The sequence below is a fragment of the Miniopterus schreibersii genome, assembly GCF_964146895.1.
Source record: "Miniopterus schreibersii genome assembly, chromosome: 12".
In the NCBI taxonomy this organism is placed as follows: domain Eukaryota; kingdom Metazoa; phylum Chordata; class Mammalia; order Chiroptera; family Miniopteridae; genus Miniopterus; species Miniopterus schreibersii.
This window is the reverse complement of record NC_138112.1, coordinates 33,373,245-33,392,233: the sequence shown is the minus strand read 5'-3', so window position 1 is coordinate 33,392,233 and position 18,989 is coordinate 33,373,245. Positions and strand designations below refer to the sequence as shown.

The following is an 18,989-nucleotide window of genomic DNA, read 5'->3' as shown; positions in this document are numbered from 1 at the left end:
GGAGAGAGGACCATGAGGTGGTCTAGCCACTCCAAACCCATAAGGCCCAGTCACTCTCAATAAATAAATTATTCCCTTGGGATCATGGGGCTGGGATTTAGTCATGAAGCAAGGGATTGGGAAATAAGTCTGAACCCTTGTTTACAAACATCTATAAAAGCTTGTCTTTCCCCTGAAGCAGGCACTGTAGATGTGAATGTGGCTTAGTCCCAGGTCTGGAGTATTCAGCAGTCAGAAGGCCCAGGTGAGAAACTATAAAGTGATTCATGTTAGATGCATCTTCCCAGGAGAGTGGCACTGTGTGTGCAATAGGAGGTTCAACATTATTTGCCCTTAATGTGAAATCTGTAGGTCCGAGAGGGAGCAAAGATAGCTGTGGGAGCTGTGGGCAGGTTCTTGTGGAGACACTGAGTTTAAAAAAAAAAAAAGGTTCATTGAGTCTATTGGAAATAGATAATCGGAGACTATGGGATATAAGACAAGGGATAAAATCAGACAAGTAAAAGTATCTCAAGTTCATAGAATTTCAAGTCCAAGAGCAATTGTCCGGGTTAAAGAGGGTGGTTGCAGTGCTTCTTTTAAAGGACCTGTAGTCTTGGAATGGGATGAAAGAAGTCACTGGACAAATCAACCTAAATCTAGAGAATTTTCACTTTGACATGTAACTTTGCGAGAACTGAGACAGTACTTATTTGCCAGTACAAAGGTGTAATGGCCACAATGATGAGTAGGGTTCTTCAGACCAGCAAACAAAGCAGGCAACTCCACAGAACATAACAGATTTATTAGGAGGTCATTTACTTATGAGAATGTAGGGTCAGAGAGGACAGACAACCCAGCAGTTCTGCAAGGATGATTCTCTGCCCCAGGGCCCTGTCATAGTACTTTTTTTTGTATAATTCAGGTCATACCTCCTGGTGATCTTGAGATAGATGACTTTAAAATTGATACTATCACTGGTTTGATATGTATCTCAGTTTTCATGCCATTCCAAGCATTAGTTACTAACAAAACTATGGCTACATTTTAAGGAATGCAGATAATCATCAACCAGAAGGCTTTGATATGCTGGCTAAGGACAGTGGGGTTGGTCAAAGGTCACAAAATGAAACTTAGAAATGAATTGAAGTCTAGGACACAGAGGTGGAGTTGGTTTTGTTCCCATCTACATCTGTGCACACCCACATCCCAAAGATGAGCATGTGAGATTAACTAGTGTGCCTGTGTTGTCCCAGTCTGAGTGGGTGTGGGTGGCCCTTCGATGGAAGGGCGTCCTGTACAGGGCTGGTTCCTGCCTTGCACCCTGAGCTGCCAGGAGAGGCTCTGGCCACCATGACCCTGCACTGGAATAAGCTGGTTGGAAAAGAATTATCTTCCCTAGATGTGTGTACAGCTCACACTTATTTCAATGTTTAATGTTAGAAGTATTTGAGGCCTTTACTTAGATGTTGGTGATGTTTTTGTAACCAGAAATATGCCGTAGGAACTTAACTCTCTATCAACTAGTCTATGGTAGAATGGATTTCGTTACTGTTTCACTTAAATTTGCAGTTTCTAAGAAGATTTTGATGCTGTTAAGTGAGGACTCACTGTATCCGGGTGGAGTTTAAGGATAAAAACTATGGATCTGGAGCTCAGCTGAGAGATCTGGGCTGAATATATAAACCTGAGAAAGCTTACATAATATTTGAAGCTATGAGGGTGGATGAGATCATGGAAGAAAAGAAGAGGGTCTCAGACTGAGTCCTGGAAACCAATCATTTAAGGGTTAGGTAGAGGAATTTTGAAGGACAAGGGCACCTCCAACCGAAGAAAATCACTAGTCACTTGGAAAGGATGCTTGGAGTGAGACCTGAGTTCTAGCTCCTCCGGTCTGTGGATGGCAGGGTTGGGCTGGACACAAATGTGGCTGTCGGCTGGGTCCTTCATGTGGCATGGGGGTGGAGGGCAGTAACCTTGACCCAAGCTCCTAGCTGCAGCCCATTAGTGTTAGTCCTGACAGGGTGCTGCTACATACTTTATGTCCTTGTTGGTGTCTAAAGACCTGGCTTGGGCTGCTGGCCTTCCCCTAAAAAACTGTGATTATGGCCAAGTCACTTTACTTTAAATGTTGGATTCTACATCAGTAAAATGTAGGCTTGTCTTAAGGGTTAGCACCATGGCATAGTATGAATCTAATTAGAATGGGTTTTCTGAATAGGAGTGTTCCTGTAAGAGTAGGCGTGCCTGCTCTTGGCCTGCCAAGGGTACCTCAAAACTTCTGGACAAACCTGAGGAGTCAACCCCATTTCTAGATCCCTCTCCCACTGACCAGTTCCATCTGGAACAAGGGACAATCCAACTCTCCACCCATTCCTGGTCGTCAGGTGCTGGCCTGTGCCCACAGTACCTGTTTATCTTGGAGTGGGGGCAGGTTCCTGAGTTATCCTACCCCAGTTTTTCAGACTAGGGTGTGGTAGAGTAAGCCCTGGACCAGACCAAGACACTTTATACATTAGGTTAAAACACCACCCATTGTAAAGGGGAGGGCTGAAAGGAGTTAGGATTGCTTTCGTTCCATCCCTGATTTCCATCTCTCAACAGTGCACACCTTTCTGAAGCTACCCTGCCACACCCAGCCACTACCCATCTCACAGGGTGCCTCAGGCCGTTCCCAAACCTTCCTAGAGAGGTCAGAGCTGCCTGTCTTAAAGTCTGTTCATTTTACTCCAATAAACTTACCCCCATTTAACTTTCTTCCCACTTCAGCTCACCCCTAAAATTCCCAAAAGACATTTCTGCTAAGGAGAAAAGATGAGTTTTTAGGGGGCTTGACAAATAGGAGCTCACACAAGTCATTCGGCTAACCTGCCTGCCCTGCCAAGCTTGGCGTCTCAGCCATGAGTGCCACAGGAGCTGTTGGTTGGGAGGAGTATGGTCAGGTCCCTCCCTGGGGCTGTGCCCTGGCCCTTGCCCAAATTAATTGGTGCTTCCATCCTCTGTCCTTCATCCTGCCACCACTCGCTTCCCTTCTCATTTTTTTTGGTTTTTTTCAGTCCTCACCCGAGGATATTTTTTCCATTGCTTTTCAGAGAGGGGGGGAGAGGGAGAGGGGGAGGGAGAGGGAGAGGGAGAGGGAGAGGGAGAGGGAGAGGGAGAGGGAGAGGGAGAGGGAGAGGGAGAGGGAGAGGGAGAGGGAGAGGGAGAAAAACATCGATGTGAGGGACACACTGATTGGTTGCCTCCCCCACACGCCCCAACCAGGCCAGATATCGAGCCTGCAACCGAGATACGTGCCCTTGGCCACAACTGAACCAGGGACCTTTCAGTCCACAGGCCGGCGCTCTAACCACCGAGCCGAGCCGGCCAGGGCCCCTCCTCACTCATCCCTCACTCTCTCCCCTGGCCCCTCTAAATTAGTAGGAAGGAGCGGTGAGCATTCCCACAGAATACCCAGTAAGTAACCGAGTTTCAAGGGCACCATCCCTGCCACTCTGACAGCCCCTGCCCTGTGCAGGCCAGGGCCTTGCCTCTCTACCATGGATACTGTGCCACCTGTTTTGGGTCCCCTGCTTCCAGTCTTGGCCTCTCCAGCATCTATATCACCTGTTATAATGGACTCTTGAAAACAGGTATGTTGTCAAAACTTTCAAAGGATTAAGTTAAAAATCCAGGTATGGCATTCAAGGCTCTTGTCAGGGTACCTCTAAACTATCTTTGCACCTTCAACTCCCAATATTTCCCCCTCCAACCACATTAAACCTGGAACGTATCCCAGACGTGTCCTGTTTAGTCCCAGACAGACCTATGTGCCTCTGCCCAGAGTGCCCTCTCCCTCTCCACACCCCTCCTTGCCTGCTGGGACAACTTGCCTCCTCAAAACCCATGGGGTAGGTTACAAATGGCCACAAGTTTTTGGAGCTCCTCCTCACCTTTTGCATCTGGGCTGGTCTTGTGACTTGCTTTGACCAACAGAATGTGGTGGACGTGACATGATGCAAGTTCTGAAGCCCAGGACTCAAGGGGTCTTGCAGCCTCCACCTTCATCATCTGGACTCTGAGACCATCAGGTCATGAAGCAGCCCAGGAAGAAAGAGCACAAGGAGAGCAAAGCCACCATCCCTGCTGAGCAGCTCCCAGCTCACACATTAGCTGAATGGAGCCATACTTTGAAGGACCCTTGTGAGCACAGGGAGCCCACCAAGATAATCCAGAATTATCTTCCTTAAGGTCAGCTGATCAGCAACCTTTATTCATCTATAATGAATTTCCCTTAATTTCCCTTTCGCAGGTAACCTAACATGTTCATAAATTCGAGGGATTATGGCGTGGATATCTTTTGGAGGCCATTATTCTGCCTATCGCAGTGTGTAATGAATATTTGTTGAGTAAATGAACAATAATAAAGGACAAAAATTAATGAACAGATGTGTTAACTTCAAATGCACTCCCTGACGTGGGTTCTCATTCTGGACAACAGAGTCAATAGCCTTGAATTCCCTTTTCCCTAGCTGCCGTTTCTCAAGTGCTTGCAACAGACAAGAAAACACTCCCTGGCCGGGTGACTCATGATCAGAGTATCCTGTACACCAAAAGGTTGCTGGTTCGATTCCCAGTTAGGGCACATACCCAGTTATGGGTTCAATCCCCTGTTGGGGCGCATACGGGAGGAACCTATTGATGTTTCTCTCTCACATCTATGTTTCTCTCTCCCTCTCCCTCTCCCTCTCTCCCTTCCTCTCTCTAAAAATCAGTAAAACCATATCCTCAGGAGGATTAAAAAACAAACAAACAGGAAAAAACAAGAGTCCAGGAAAGAACACCTCCATATCATCCAGAAAGTCTGAGTTCTGTGCTTTGACAGCTTCCCACTTGACAGGCAGGTGGATTATGCCCCACGTTATAAAGAGATTATGGTTCAAGAATTTAACAGCTCTGGAACGTCAGAACGCACAGTTATAGGCCTGCTGCATCACTGTGGGTCCTGGTCACTTCATCTTGGGCTGCTGTCCTTACCAGGCCCAGTGAAGGCAAGGCCTGTGCAGCCCTGGTACCCGGTGTCGCCTGGCTCCCCGGGCTGGCCCTGGCTCTGCTCGCCCGGCTGTTATGCCCCGAGGCCGCCAGAGGGCGTGCCCCCCCACAGTATCCCGCAGAGGCCAGCGGCGGGTCCTGGGTTGGTGTGAATCTGGGCTCTGGGAGCCTCAGTTTCCAGCTACCTTACCCGGGCCAGTGTAACTGACCAGGACCTCATGACCAAGGAAAATGATGGGCCTGTCTCACTCGAACACAGATGCAAAATCCTACAAGAAATACTAGCAGACGGGAGATGGAATGTGGCAATTTGTAAAAAGAATAATGCATCTGCATCTAGATGGATTTATCCCAGAAATTCAAGATGGTTTTAGCATGAGAAAATCAGAATATATGAAGATCTGCCAATGTGGTACATCACATCAAGAGAAATTTGAGTATTTCAGGTGCAAGAGAAAAAAATTTTGAAAATAAAATTAAACATCCATCCGTGATTTTAAAGAAAATCTTCGTAAAAAGTGAGAGAATTTCCTTTAAGATTTGAAAAAAGACTAGATGTTCACCACTTCTGTTCAACACTGTCCAAGCCTTGAGAGCACAGTAAGGCAAAATAAAGATTCAAAAATATGACTTGAAAAAAGAGAAAACTAACAAAACCTTACAGGTTTGCAGCCCGGTCAGATCCAACTTCCCCTTTCTCTAACAAATTAATTCTTAGACAGTATAATATGTCCACACATATATTTTCAAAAATGAATATAATTATTGTAATATAAAATATTAATAAAAGAAAACTACTTTAAGATAAAATAATACGAATTTTGATGTATTAATTATTGGGCACAACAAAAAACTCCCTTACAAATTTCCAAACCTCCCACTAGGGAGCAGCACACCTCATTGAGAACCATTAGTATACACAGACACACATACCAAACAGCACACACACACACACACACATCCTAAATATAAATGATTAAATTAATTTTAAAGAATGTATTAAATTTTCCAGGTAAAAAATCAATGTTCAAATTTCAATTTAATTTCTATGTAATAGTAACAAGTAGTCGGGAAAAGTCACCTTTTAAAAGTAGCATTTATAATAGAAATAAAAGGCACCTAAGACTGAATCTAAAAGATACACAAGAAAATAATAAAAAATTACTTAAAGATATTATTTTAAACATCTAATTAATGTAGACTGATGTCATGTTAATAAGGCACCTCTAAGCCCCTGACTTCTTTGGATTCTCACCCCAACCAGGGAACAGGGATTATGATTATAACCATTGGCCAAATGTGGCGACTGAGGCTCAGGTAGGTGAGTGACCTGTCCAAGGTCACACAAGTCTTTTGGGCACAGGCCTCCTGCCAGCCATTCCTGGGCCCTGAGCCCTGCTCTAGCCACCATGCCTGATGTCCACTACATCCGGAGTCCAAAGGCTGCAGCTGAACAAGGCCAGAGGTCAGGTCTCTGGGCTCCAGAGAGGAGGCAGACAGCAATTTGGATGTAGACACACACACCCCCATACACACACACACACACACCCCATTATTCATGCCTTCAGCCTGGCCCATCTCAGTGGCACTTAGGAGCAAGATGAAGCTAAGGTAAGGCCCCACCTCAATGCCCTCCCTACCCAGTCCCTCAGTCTCAGAAGAAAAGAGTAAAAAATGACTATGGAGAGACAGGAAGTCTGAGCCTGGAGAGCCCTGAGAGATGCCCTCCTTACCCCCAGCCCCAGTGAATGTGCAAGCGGGTTCAGAGAGGAGCAGCGGCCAGCCCAGCATCACACAGCAGGTCGGTGGCAGAGCGCGGAGGCCAGGCCTAAAGTCAGCTCAGCATCCAGCCCTGGGGAGGGGACCGTGTTTGTCTGCCCCTAAACCCCTGAATTTAATCAGGTACAGCTGCATTCACCTGTCCCAGGAATGACACTGCAGTCTCATCACAGCCCGTGCTGTGGGGCCACAGGGGAGGGGTCCCCAACCTAGCCTGGAGCAGCCACTTTGAAATCATGAACTGAGACTCATAAGTGGGTCGTGAAATCAATTCGGAGTCTGAAACCCACATTTAAAAAATTTAAAGAGAACAAAATAGAAATTTTGAGTGAATCACGCATAGTAAAGATAGAAGTTCATGATATAAAATGTGATTCTAATTGTGGTTGTGCTTTTTTAAAAAATGCCAGCAGCTCTTAATAACAAGGTTGCCAGATTCAAAACCAACATGCAAAAATCAATAGCATTTCTCTACCCCAGGCATAACCGACTGGAAAATGTCATTTTCATAAAAGGTGGGACGTTTCTGTATGATGGCTGGAACTTATTTTCTAGTGGTTCAGGAAAAAAGTGTGTATGTGTGAATGTTCATGAAAGAGAGAATTCACCAATATTAAGAACTGGTATTGAATTCAAGTAAAAGGAGTATTCGTCATTCTTTCTACTTTTCTCTCGGTTTGACATTAAAAAACATAAAAAGTTGGGAGAAAGTACCACTTACAATAGCAACAAAAATTATAAAGTATCTAGAAATTAAGTGAATGTCCAAGGCCTCCATGGAGAAAAAAATTATACTCTATAAAGGGCATAGACAATTACCTGAATAGAAAGATAGTTTGTGTTCTTGTATGGAACTACATAATGTTATAAAGATGTCAATTCTTCCCAAATTAATCTTTAAATTTAGTGCAGCCCTAATCAAAATTCCATTTGGATTTTTTAAAAAAATTTTTTAGGAACTTAATAAGCTTATTATAAAATGTAAGCAAATAGCTAAGTCACTCTTAAAAATGAAGAGAGGTGACATTTGCCTTACTGTATGTGACCACAAAGCTGTGGTGATCCAAACAGTGTGGTGCTCATGCTGGAACAGACTGATAAAGAGGAGAAGGTTCAGAGGCAGCCTGTGCCGGTGGGGACCGGACGTGCAGCACCCATGTAGATACGTTGCTGATGGTGTGCCTCACCCTATGGTCAGTCTGCTGGGTCTTTACCTAATGCTGCATTTAAGAATGAACTCTCTCGGGGCTAGAGCCCTAAATTTGAAATGTACAGCTATAAAAATAACAGAAGAAAATACAGGAGAATATCTTTGTGACCTAGGGGTAAGGAAGGACTTTTCAAACAAACTTCACACTGATGAATAACAAGATTTTTAAAAGTTTGAATTTGAATGTAACAAGCTTAAAGATTTCTATTCAGTGAAGAACAAAAGTGATGGAGGCTGATAGCGGGAGAGACATTTACATATTCTAAAGCAAACGACCAGGGCTCAACATCCAGAAAAGATGAACCAAAGCCCAGCAGAAAAGTGAGCAAAGGAGGCAACATCCAAGTTCAGAAGAGGAAACTCCAAAAGTTAACAGCATACAAGGAGGTCCTCTAAATTATTAATGATCACAGCAAAAACCAAATTAAAAACAAAAAGAGATAGAACCCTGGCCCGGTAGCTCAGTTGGTTAGAGCATCATCCTGATATGCCAAGGTTGCCGGTTTGATCCCTGGTCAGGGCACATACAAGAATCAACTGGTGAGTGCATGGAGAGGTAGAACAACAGATCGATGTTTCTCTCTCTCTCTCTCTCTCTCTCTCTCTGCCCTTTCTCCTCTCTTTAAAATCAATAAATAAAAATTTAAAAAAGAGCTACACTTACAGACGTGTAAAAGTTAGAAAGCTCAGGAGTGCAATGTGACTCTCATTTCTGAGCTCTCAGGAGAATACCATTAGCAACCGCTCCCAACCTGAAAGTTCTGTGTCTGACTGGGCTCCTCTAGATGGGAGTGGGGGGACTGGTTAATGTGGTCGCTTGAATATCCCACCCCAAGACGCAGGGCCTTAGAAGCCTCCATCTTGAGCTACTCCCCTGCCAAGGGGCTTCCTTTAGGGCTCTCAAACAAAAGGTAGGCAATGAGATCTGCTGGGGTTTTAAAAGAAATTATTATTATAAGAGTTTCCATGGGCAACCCAGTTGCATACAGAAGCAGTGGAGACAGGCTTTTTCTGGCCCGGAGCAGAGAAGATTCTGTCTCCTGCAGAACCAGGAAAGGGAGGTAGATCAGCTACGGGTGAAAAAAGGCTGTCCCACCTGGAGTGGAAAGGGCTGCCCTGTGAGGCAATGAGCTCCCAGTTACAGGGAAATGCAAGCAGAGGTTGGACAGCCAGTCAGAGTCCATAGAAGCATCTTTTCCCTGTGGGAGAGGAGAGGGAAGGGCACAATGTGGAGTCAGACAGGGCAGGTATGGATCCTGGGGCACCTCCCTGGGGCTCAGTTCTGTTATCTACAAAACCGGGCTCCTGCAGAGGGTGGAAAAAACACCTACACTTGATGGCACCATTAGATGACTCATTTAAGAAAACAACCAGCAGGGTCCTGGGGCCAGAGCTTCACAGGAGCCCCACCCCTTCCCCACACTTGTCAGGGGGCCATGCTCTCCCAGACTTGTCTGGAAACCGCCCCCTTCCCCCACAGCAATGGCCCGGCCAATGCCTTCCCCACTCCACCAGGCTGGGTGCCATGGACAGGTCACTGAATCTTTCTAGGCTCCTTCCCTCATCTGCCAGAGATGGGCTCTGGGTTGAACCTTCCAGTTCTAACATTCTGGGGTGCCTGGCCATCTAACTAGCCACATGTACATGTCTCTGCTTCTGGGGACCTGGTGTCTTCACAAAGTGGGGGGGTTGGGCTAGATGGAAATAGCCATGCTGAGCATTTAGTCACAACCAGGGAGCACTCCAGGGCTTTATATGATTGGTCCATTTAATCCCCACAATGCCCCCATGGTGTGGTGCTGTAATACTGATTGTACAGGTGAGGTGACTGCCGCACAGAGATGCTGGGTCACTTGCCCAAGGCCACATAGCTAATATGAGCCCAGGCAATGAGTCCAGAGTCCATGCTTGCAACCACCACATGACAACCCTCTTGAGGCTCCAACACTGAAATACAAAAGGGGCTGAGGTTGCAGGCTGAGTCACACATATTTTCTCCGACATGACCCCAGCTCAGCTTTGAACACATGGGAGTTGCTCAGCACAGAGGCAATGCTGCCCAACACCCTACATGATGGGGTCTTCCTGGGCCCCGTGACTTGCCTGTACCTGACCATCACACTTCTGCTAGAAGCCCATTTTACAGACAGGAAAACCAGACTTGGAAAGGACAGAGGACTTGCCAGGATTACACAGCCAGTCACCGGCAGAGTGAGGACTGGAGCCCAGAGCTGTCTGGCTTCTCCCAGCACCGTCTTCCCCAGAATGAGCCTCAGCCTGGCCCTCCAGGAGACTCTGCCACCAACTCCCAGAGGCAGCATAAGTTTAGGGCCCCGGAAGAGACACAACCACCAGGTGGGAATGCTGAAGGTGGTGTAGTGGGGCTCGAGGTGGAGACACGGCGTGAGAGCTGAGGCCCGGTAGCAGGACAGGGGTGTGGAGAGGGAAAGAACAGCGTTCCAGACAGGGGCAGGTCAGCAGCAACAGGGTCCGGGAGCGGGGCGGCTGAGCACGCTGGAGAGCAGGGCCCAGGGCCTGCGAGGCTGCAGCCCAGGGCACAGGCGCGGGGCAGGGTGGAGCGTCAACCAGCAGCGCACACTTGGAAGGTGGTCTGAGCGCGGGGGGCCACGGCTACATCTTAGAGTCCCCCTGGCTGAGTAAGAGGCTCCTGGCTGGGTAAGAGGCTCCTGAGGAGGCTGCAGCTACACCCGGATACAGCCGCGAAGCCTGGGCAGAGGCTGGGAGGTGGTGGAAGAGGCCCTCGGGTCAGTCAGAGTGACCGAGGGGTGCATGGAATCCTGACCCGAGACCCGGAGCGCGGAGGGGAGATGAGTGGCCGGAGTCTCTCCCTCTGAAAGCGCGCTGATACAGGCCTTGGGTGAGCAGATCGTAGCGTGTCTGCCCTGCGGCCCCCGAGCAGAGGAGGAAGCCCTGAGCGCCTACTGTGTGCCAGAACTGGCCATGCACACACCTTCTCGGTCTTACTCCTGAAACATGCCCCTCCTCCTGCGGGCCCATCGCAGCACCGTGAAGACTCGGTGTGGGCCTGGAGCCAGTTTTCCCCATCAGACAAGGTCCCTCTGAGCGCCTCCACGGGTCTGGGTAACCCCCTCCTCCACCCCAGGCCTGCGGACGGATATGCACATGGAGGTGGGGAGGGCCGGGCGCCCTCCTCTTCAAGTCCGTCTTTCCCCAGCCCCTGCCGGGTCCTCGCCGAGCTCACAGTACAAGATGCGTGCCCATGCCTTCCGCCTGGCTGGCACGAAATCCTCGGGCACCTGCCGACCCGGGCGCGGCCCTGGGGGGCTCCCGAGGGTATCCCACAGCAGACAGAGCGAGGATGGACGGGAGGACGGAAGAACGGGGACCCGATCGAGCCCAGAGGGGTTAGACGGAGCCGCACGCCCCGAACCCCTTTCGACGCCCCGGCCGGAACTCCGCAGCCAGCTCAGGGCGGGTTAGCCCCACGGCGCGGAGCCAGTTCGCATGCGCAGCAACCCGGGTCCTCCCGCCCCACTGGAGACCACGCCTCTGTCCCCAAATGGGCGGAGGCCGTGGGGCAGGGCGGGGTGGGCAGCAGGCGGGGAGTCCCAGCTCGAGCCCCTGCCTCAGGCCAGCCCCAGCTGATCCCGGCCGGAGCCGGACGCCGCTGCCCGGGGCGCGTCCAGCCTCGGCCCCAGCGCCCGCGCGGCGCCTGCATCTGAGCCCCGCTCGACCAGCGGCGGCGCTGCAGGTAGGAGGCGCTGCGCGGAGGGAGGCGTGTGCGAGCGCGCGTGTTCCTGTGTGTTTCTGGGGTGTGTGTGGGTGGGTGGGTGCAGCGCTGGCCAGTGCGTGCCCCGTGAGCCCCGATCGGTGTGGGGGGGTGCACATACTGCACGCCCAGGGAGGTAGAGGGTGAGCGCTGGCTTTCAGCCCCGGGGGATGGGAGCCTGGAGGATCGACTGGGGGGCGGGGGGGAGAGGCCGGGGTTCGTCCCCACCCAACCCTCCACCCCACAGCTGGGGGCCTCCCAGGCCCCACCTAACCCCCACCTCCCGGACTTCCGGAGCAGGTTTCCTAGTTCAGAGGCTCTGGGGTTGAACCCCGGGGGTTTGGTCATCTCTTCCTCACAATTTCCCTTTCTTTTTCCCTTTCCAGCCCTCCACCCATCAGTTCCACAGCCCCTCCTGGGTGCCCTCCCTCCCTGCCATGCCCCGTCCCGGCAGGCTTGGGACAGGGGGCCTCTTCCTGACCCTCCTCTATTTATTGAACTGGGGCCTTTTTCTTAGGCTGCTGGGCTTGGGTGTGGTGTGAGGGGCGGGGGGAGGGGGCGGGGAGATCTGGGGGAGAGTGGATCCTGGGCTTCTCTGATCCCCCCTGGGCCTTTCCGAGTTGGGGGTCTGGAGAGACCCACCTGTGGTCCAGAGGTAAAGTAGGGTTAGCAGGTGCCAAGTTCTCTCCAGGCTTCCTTTCATGTGGTGGAATTCCTCCCCCTCCACACCTCACCCCATTGGAATGAGGAGAGAGGGCACAAAGGGGTGAAGTGAGCTACTCTCAGAGGTGCTGAGCCAGAATTTGAACCTGGGTCACCTGGCTCTCAAGCCAGAATCTTCTCCCTGCACCTGCCATGAAGAGAGAAGTGCCAGGGGCAACTACTCCTGGGATAGTAGGGATGGAGAAATGTGAGTAGACTTCCTGGAAGAGAGGGATTTGAGGATGGAGTTAAGCCTAGCTTTGAGTGTGAGGCCTCCTGGGGAAACACTGTGTTCAGCTGCAAAATTAACACCCCCACCCTCACCAGAGTCTTTGCGCCTGGTCCTTGCTCCAGTGCCCAAAGTCCTGGAGTAGTGGTGGGAGGCCTGGCTGCTCTACCTGGCTGAGGGACCAAGTGGGATAGGGTGGACCCAGCTGCTGTTGCTTCAGGCTGGGCTGGAGCTGGGTGCCAGGACAAAGGTGCTCAGGCAGGGTTATGCCCTGAGGAGCAGCTCTACTGACTGGTGAGGCAGATGGGTCAACAGATAAGCCCTTACCTAGGGTTACATCCCTTTCTGGGAGCCAAGGCTGGAAGACCAGTCCCTGCCTGTGTGCTGGGGGAGATTTCACTTCAGATACATGAGTGCTAGGTCTCCAGGGATGAAAAGTTCATGCAGAAAAGAGGGCAGGGTCCTGTAGGACCAGGGAGCAGATGGGTAAAGGCCTGGAAATGTAAAACTGAATGATAGTCTGTGGGGCAGGCCATTAAATAGACAAATGTGTGTCTGAGAAAGGTCATCTTTAGCTGCTGTAGTGAGTGGGTCGCTATGAAGGGCAGTGAGGAGGAGGCTAGAGCTCCCTAGCTCCCCACCTCTCCATCTCTCCACTGGTGGGAATCTGATAGGGGTTCCAAGACAGAGGTTGGGGTGAATTGGGGTTGCTGAGGGACTGCACATGGCACCAGCTTGGGGAGGGGTGGATGGGGGAGCCCTGTTTGATTGAGATGGGGCCACCACTGGGGGTGGAGTAGGTCTGGGAGATGTGGACAAGGTAGGGGTTGCACACTGTGGTTGGGAGAGGCTGCGGGCTTTTGGGGTGGCATCCTGGCATTGCTCCCAGGCCAGTGCTGTTCTGGCTGCTTCAGCCTCTGCTTTTCCTTTGGGCTTTCAGGACAGCCCTAAAGCTCTGGTCCCTGCACAGGAGCCCTCCAGGGCCCCCAGTGAGCACAGGGAAGCCTCTCTGCATGACGCCGCCTACCTGGTCTGCTCACCTGGCCCCCTGCCTTTCTCTGCCCCTATTTCCTCAAGTGTTGTGAGTGCCTTTAGAGTCCCCTCCCCACTCCCCTACTCCTCAGACCCCTCCAGAAACCTCTTCTTTTCTTCATGCCTCACCCTTCCTGCTCAAAACATGCCTTGGCCGGCAGTGGTCCCTCCAGCCTCTCCTTGCCCCCCCCCCCCCTCCTCTCTGGTTTGATGTGAGACCCTGGGCTTGTCTTGCTTCAGTTCAGGCCAAGCTGCCAATTTCCCTTTGGCCTCAGGTCTTGCCTTTCCCTGCTCACTAAAGGCAAAATGGACCAAGTCCCATTGGAGTTTTAATCCAGGATGTTTTAGGGAGCCAGCCTCAGGCTTAGACCTGGGAAGTTGTGGAGTGTGAGCATTTGCTTATTGCAGTGACCCGAGTTACTGTTTCCCATTCTAATTGTTCAGGGATGTGTTTCTGGGCTTAACTTTACCGGGGAAGAAGTGCAAGGGTGCTGGTGGCTGAGGCTGTGGTGGCCCGTGGGCATGGCCTGTGGTTTTCTGGCACGTTGGGGCATGTGGTCAGTTGCTGGAAGAGGGGCTGGTGGCCAGAACAGACAAATTCACCATTGGTACCCAGGTGACCATCACTGTCGGGGTATCAGGGTGTGCCCAGTGATGGCCACGGGATCTTGAGGCCTGGGGGATGAAAGGCAGAGAGCTGCTAGCCTGCTCTGTCTGCCCCTGCCCCAGTTGTCATGTCCCTCCACCCTCCCGTGTAACTTCTGCCAGTCAGGTGAGGTGGCAGACCCAACTGGTTTGTAACTAATAATAGCAACTAAGACACGGAAGTTTGGGGTGCCTTTGTTTTACACGGAGCGATTCGAGGTGTAATAACTTGGTCCTCACTCACTCGCTCACTGCCTTGAGCAGGAGAGAGGCGTGAGGCCGCAGACCCGCCGCGCTCCCTCGCAGACAGCGTGGTTCTCTCGTGCTGCGCTGACACATTAACACAGGCTGAGTGATTTAAAGCCACACACATTAATTCTCTTACAGTTTGGGAGCTCAGAAGTCTAAAATGAGTCTTATGGGGCTAAAATCAAGGTGTCTGCAGGCTGATTCCTTCTGGAGGCTCCGGGGGAGACTCTGTTCCTTGCCTCTTCCAGCTTCTGGTGGCTGCTGGCAGTCCTGTGACCTCGTCTTCCCAACTTCCTCTACTTCCCTCTTGCGGAGTCAAGAACACAAGTCTTCTTATAAGAACACTTGTGACTACACTGAGGCCCACCTGGATAATCCAGGATTAGCTCACCATCTCCAAAATCCTTAATGACATCTGCAAAGTCCCTTTTGCCATATAAGGTAACATTCACTGTTCCAGGGATTAGGATGTTAATATCTTTGGGGACTGTTATTCTGCCTCCCACAGGAACCAACTGCAGTGTCATTACAAGCTCCTTCCTCAGGGACCCCTTCCTAGGGGCCCACAGCTGCTGGCTTCTTCCCCCATGAGGCCACTCTCAGTGTCTGTGTCCCCCAGCCTGGGAGCTGTGTGGGCAGGGCCTGGGCCTGCTGCACCTCTGGCTCCAGAGCCCAGCCTGAGACCATGGTAGCCAGAGCTCAGGGATATTTGGAAGAGAGGAATGTGCCCATGGGCTGCCCCAGTGACCAGACCCAATCTTATATTTGACAGTATGTTAGGCCTTTGAGAGTGGAGCGCAGCTCATTTCAGACGTTCATTCAATAAACCCAGTGCTGTGCAGGGGAGATTGCTTGAGCCCCACCATCCCCCTGTGAGGGCTGGCTGGCCAGGAGCCCCGTTCTGTAGATTGAAGGCTGATGGAAGCTAAGTTCTGCCTGGATGGATGCATGTGAGGGGAGCAAGGGGGGCAGGCTGGGCAAGTAGAGGGGACAAGACCTTGATTTTACAGATGAGAAATCTGATGCATAAAGGTTACTGTTTTGCCTCATCCTGGGCCTCAGTGTCCCCATCTGAGGGGGAGGATGTGGATGGGACATCTTCATCATCTGCCTGGGCATGCACGGGGAGGAGGCATTGGCATTCAGGGCCACCATGGGCAGGAAGAAGACATGACGCAGAGCAGGGCCCAGAGCCTGGAAGCTCTGCCAGTACACCCTTTCTCGGAGACATGGCTGCCATCCTAGCAGGTAGTGAGCCTCCTGGAACCTCCGAGGAAGAACCCCCAGCCCAACTTTCAAAGAGCCCCAGTGGGGGCCTCCGTTACACCTCCACGACCAAGGCCATGCCATGTGGAGCCCTGCTTCTCTCTCAGGGGCCATTTTTTACAGCCCAGTCTCTCTGCCTGCATCCTGACCTCCTCTCCATCCCACCTTCTTATGAACCGCCCAGTAGCCCAGCTCACACCCCCGCACACTCCCATGTCCTCAGCCGGGCTCTCGGGGCTGCCCTAACCCGGCCATGGCAGTGTTTCTGTGCTAGCCCCTTCTTCCTTCTCTGTCCCCTGCCCCCTGCTCCCCAGCCTTGCTGAAATGGTTTCTTCCTCCGAGAATATTCTGTTCTTCTCCAAACCTTCCACTTTCATCTCCTGAAACTGCAGTACACACTTTGAGATCCTGCTTAGGTGCCATCTCCTCTGTGCAGCCTCTCCTGCCTCACCTGAATGAATCACTCCCCTTTGAGAGCAGATCTCTCAACCTGGCACGGAGATGGCTCTCTCTCTTCTGCCAGGCTGACCTCCAGGGCAGAGCCCTGTCTGACCCCTCGCTGCCCCCCTTGTCCGGGCCCAGAGCAGGCATGAGTGAAGGAACAGGACTCTGGGGAGCTGGTGAACACATCACTGTCTTTGCTTGAGTGATGGGCCAGGCAGAGCAGAGGTTTAACATGAAATAGGTCCTGGCTCTGCCCTTAATGCTCCCTTTTCCTCTCTGAGCCTCTGGACTTCATCTGTGCAATGAGAACAGTACAGCTTCTTTCTGAGGTGGTGCAGGGTCTTGACCTAGGAAGCAATCCCCAGTCTGAGAAATGGGCACCCTTTCGCTAGGTTTCCAAACTTGAGACTTAGAAGCAGGTGGTGCCAGGGGCAGAGACTGCCCATGCCAGAAGCAGGAAAAGAGGCCATCCTGGTGACAAACCCTGCAGATTGGAAAAGAGCAAGAAGTGTCCCCTTACCCACCATTCCATGGTGAGAACCTACAGGCCAGAGAAGGTAGGAGGTTGCCTGGGGTCACACAGCACAATGGAGCAGAGATGGCTTCAGTGACCTGATCAAGTCTCATTTTGTCAGCTTATTTTCCCTGTGGGGAGTAGCAACACCTGTCACCTGAAGCTCCATCCTCCCACACTACCCATAGGCCTGAGAACAGCCCCTGCTGGAGGCTCTCAGCTGCACCTGCCCCTCCCTCAGCACCTCAGCGGGCTGTGGTGATGGGCTGGGAGCCCTGCGGCAGGATGATCACTGCCCCGGGTTTCTGTGACACAGGACTTTCAGTGCTCACACCAGCTGGGCTGCTCGCCCCACTTGAAGCTGAGCTTTAGCTGCCCCCTGCCCAGGGAAACCCCAGCCTCCAGGAACACGGCCAAGTTCTCCGCTTTTTCCTGCCTTCACTGGAGCGTGCTTTTGGAGGTTTGTCTCCAGGTACACCCCCTCTTACTCCGCACCCCCCCCCCCAACACTCTGGGGTAGGACCCAAATGCCAATGAAGAACAGCTGTGGGGCGGAGACCTCAGGACTCAGCCTGGCCACACAGCAAGCTGACCTGGAGGCTGGATTTTTCCCTCAAAACGCTGCCAGGGGGACATCAGTGAGTGCCTCAGGACCACTGCCCCCAGGACCAGTGAGAGACCCTGCACCCCAACCCCCTGGCCCTGCCCTCCAGGCCCTTTGTGTCTCCTAGCAGGGGAGCTGCTTGTCTGGTGTATGTGCTGGAAAGATTACTGCAGCTGGGTGGAGAATGGATTGGACACAGACAGAAGCGATAAGGAGAGGGGAGTGTAGAAGAAAGACAGGATTTCCCAGCCTCGGTGCCAGCCTGCCTGGCGTTGGCTGAACTGACTCACTGGGCCTGGCCCCTGGTTCTGCTGGCAAAGTTGGGACCCTGGAACCCAGATCCCGGGGACCCAACCCAGCTCTCCCTCCAAGTTCTCCTCTCTCACCCTGCCAATCTTTGTTGGTACACAGTAAGTGGGGGACGTGGGGTCCTGGAAGGCCCAAATACACCCACCCTGGAACAGAGATGCTCATTAAGCATGTTATTGAAACGGTAGCTTTGGGGCAAGAGGAGGATGGGCTAAAAGGGAATGAATACATTGCCAAAAGCAAAAACGCCCAAATAACCAGGAAGTCACCAAACTCTGAGGCTCTGCCCTTTGCAGGCCCCCACCCCTGCCACCCCTGGCATCTGGCCTCCCTGCCTGGCTCACTGCCTCAGCCTCTTTCATAGTATCTGACCCTTTGTCTCGCCCTCCACCCCCTCTCTGGTCCCTGCCTCCTGCCGAGCTGGTCCTGCCAGCTTTCCCCACTCAGAGCTCCGAGCCCTGGCTTCCTGGCTGTTGCTCTGCCTGGTGTATTCCCTGCCTGCTCTCCCCTGTGACCCATCTTGAAGAGCCACCACCACTCTTCCCGCCGCTGGAACCCTGCCGGCCACTTGCCTTCCTCCTACAAGCACTGACCGCTGAGTCTCTGGTTTAGTTCTTGCCTTGGACCTGACCCCCATCTTGTCAGCTCTGGACCAGCCCCGAATGGGTGTCAGTGAAGATGTGCATGTTCATTGACTGTGCCCCCTGAATTATAAGACAGCTATTCAGCCCTCCCCGTACTGGCTGGCTGGCTGTTCCCTGGAGCGGGGTGCAGCGGGAGAGGAGTGTATTGCCAGGCTTTGGGTGTGGACGTCATTGGCGCCTCCGCTCCCCCTGGATGATACCCACTCTGCTGGTCCCGTGCTGTACACTGGCACCCGCCATGGGTATGGGGAACTGGGATACAGAGGAGGAACCCCAGCAGGCCTTCCTCCCTTCTCCCTTTCACCCCCACAACCGCTGGCCACAGATAGAGTCGAGTCTCCCACCCGCACAGCTCTAGACCGTGTGTGCTCACCGTTCACACGTGAGCCTGCCAGGCCAGCTCCACGGCCTTCTGGCCTTTCTGCTCTAGTCTCTTCCTTTCCTGATGCATTCTCCACATGGCAGCGGATGGATCTCAAGTCCCTCCCCTGCTCAGAACACTTCCCCAGCTCTCCCTCACCTCAGGCGAGGCCCGATTCTTGCTCCTGACACCCCAGGACCTCTGACTGGGGTCCTGTGTACCTTCCCACCCCACCTCCAT

The 18,989-nt window shown here is 52.1% G+C and overlaps 2 protein-coding genes across 2 annotated transcripts in view; both read left to right on the top strand.

The window, feature by feature from the left end:
• Positions 1-18,989, top strand: part of TSKU (tsukushi, small leucine rich proteoglycan) — a 167,963-nt gene that overhangs the window by 136,140 nt on the left and 12,834 nt on the right. The window lies entirely within an intron of this gene.
• CAPN5 (calpain 5) overlaps positions 11,536-18,989 on the top strand; it is a 51,705-nt gene continuing 44,251 nt past the window's right edge. Inside the window, exon 1 of the mRNA XM_081153079.1 lies at positions 11,536-11,732. The gene's annotated coding sequence lies outside the window, so the exon portion shown is untranslated. The remainder of the gene's footprint in view (positions 11,733-18,989) is intronic.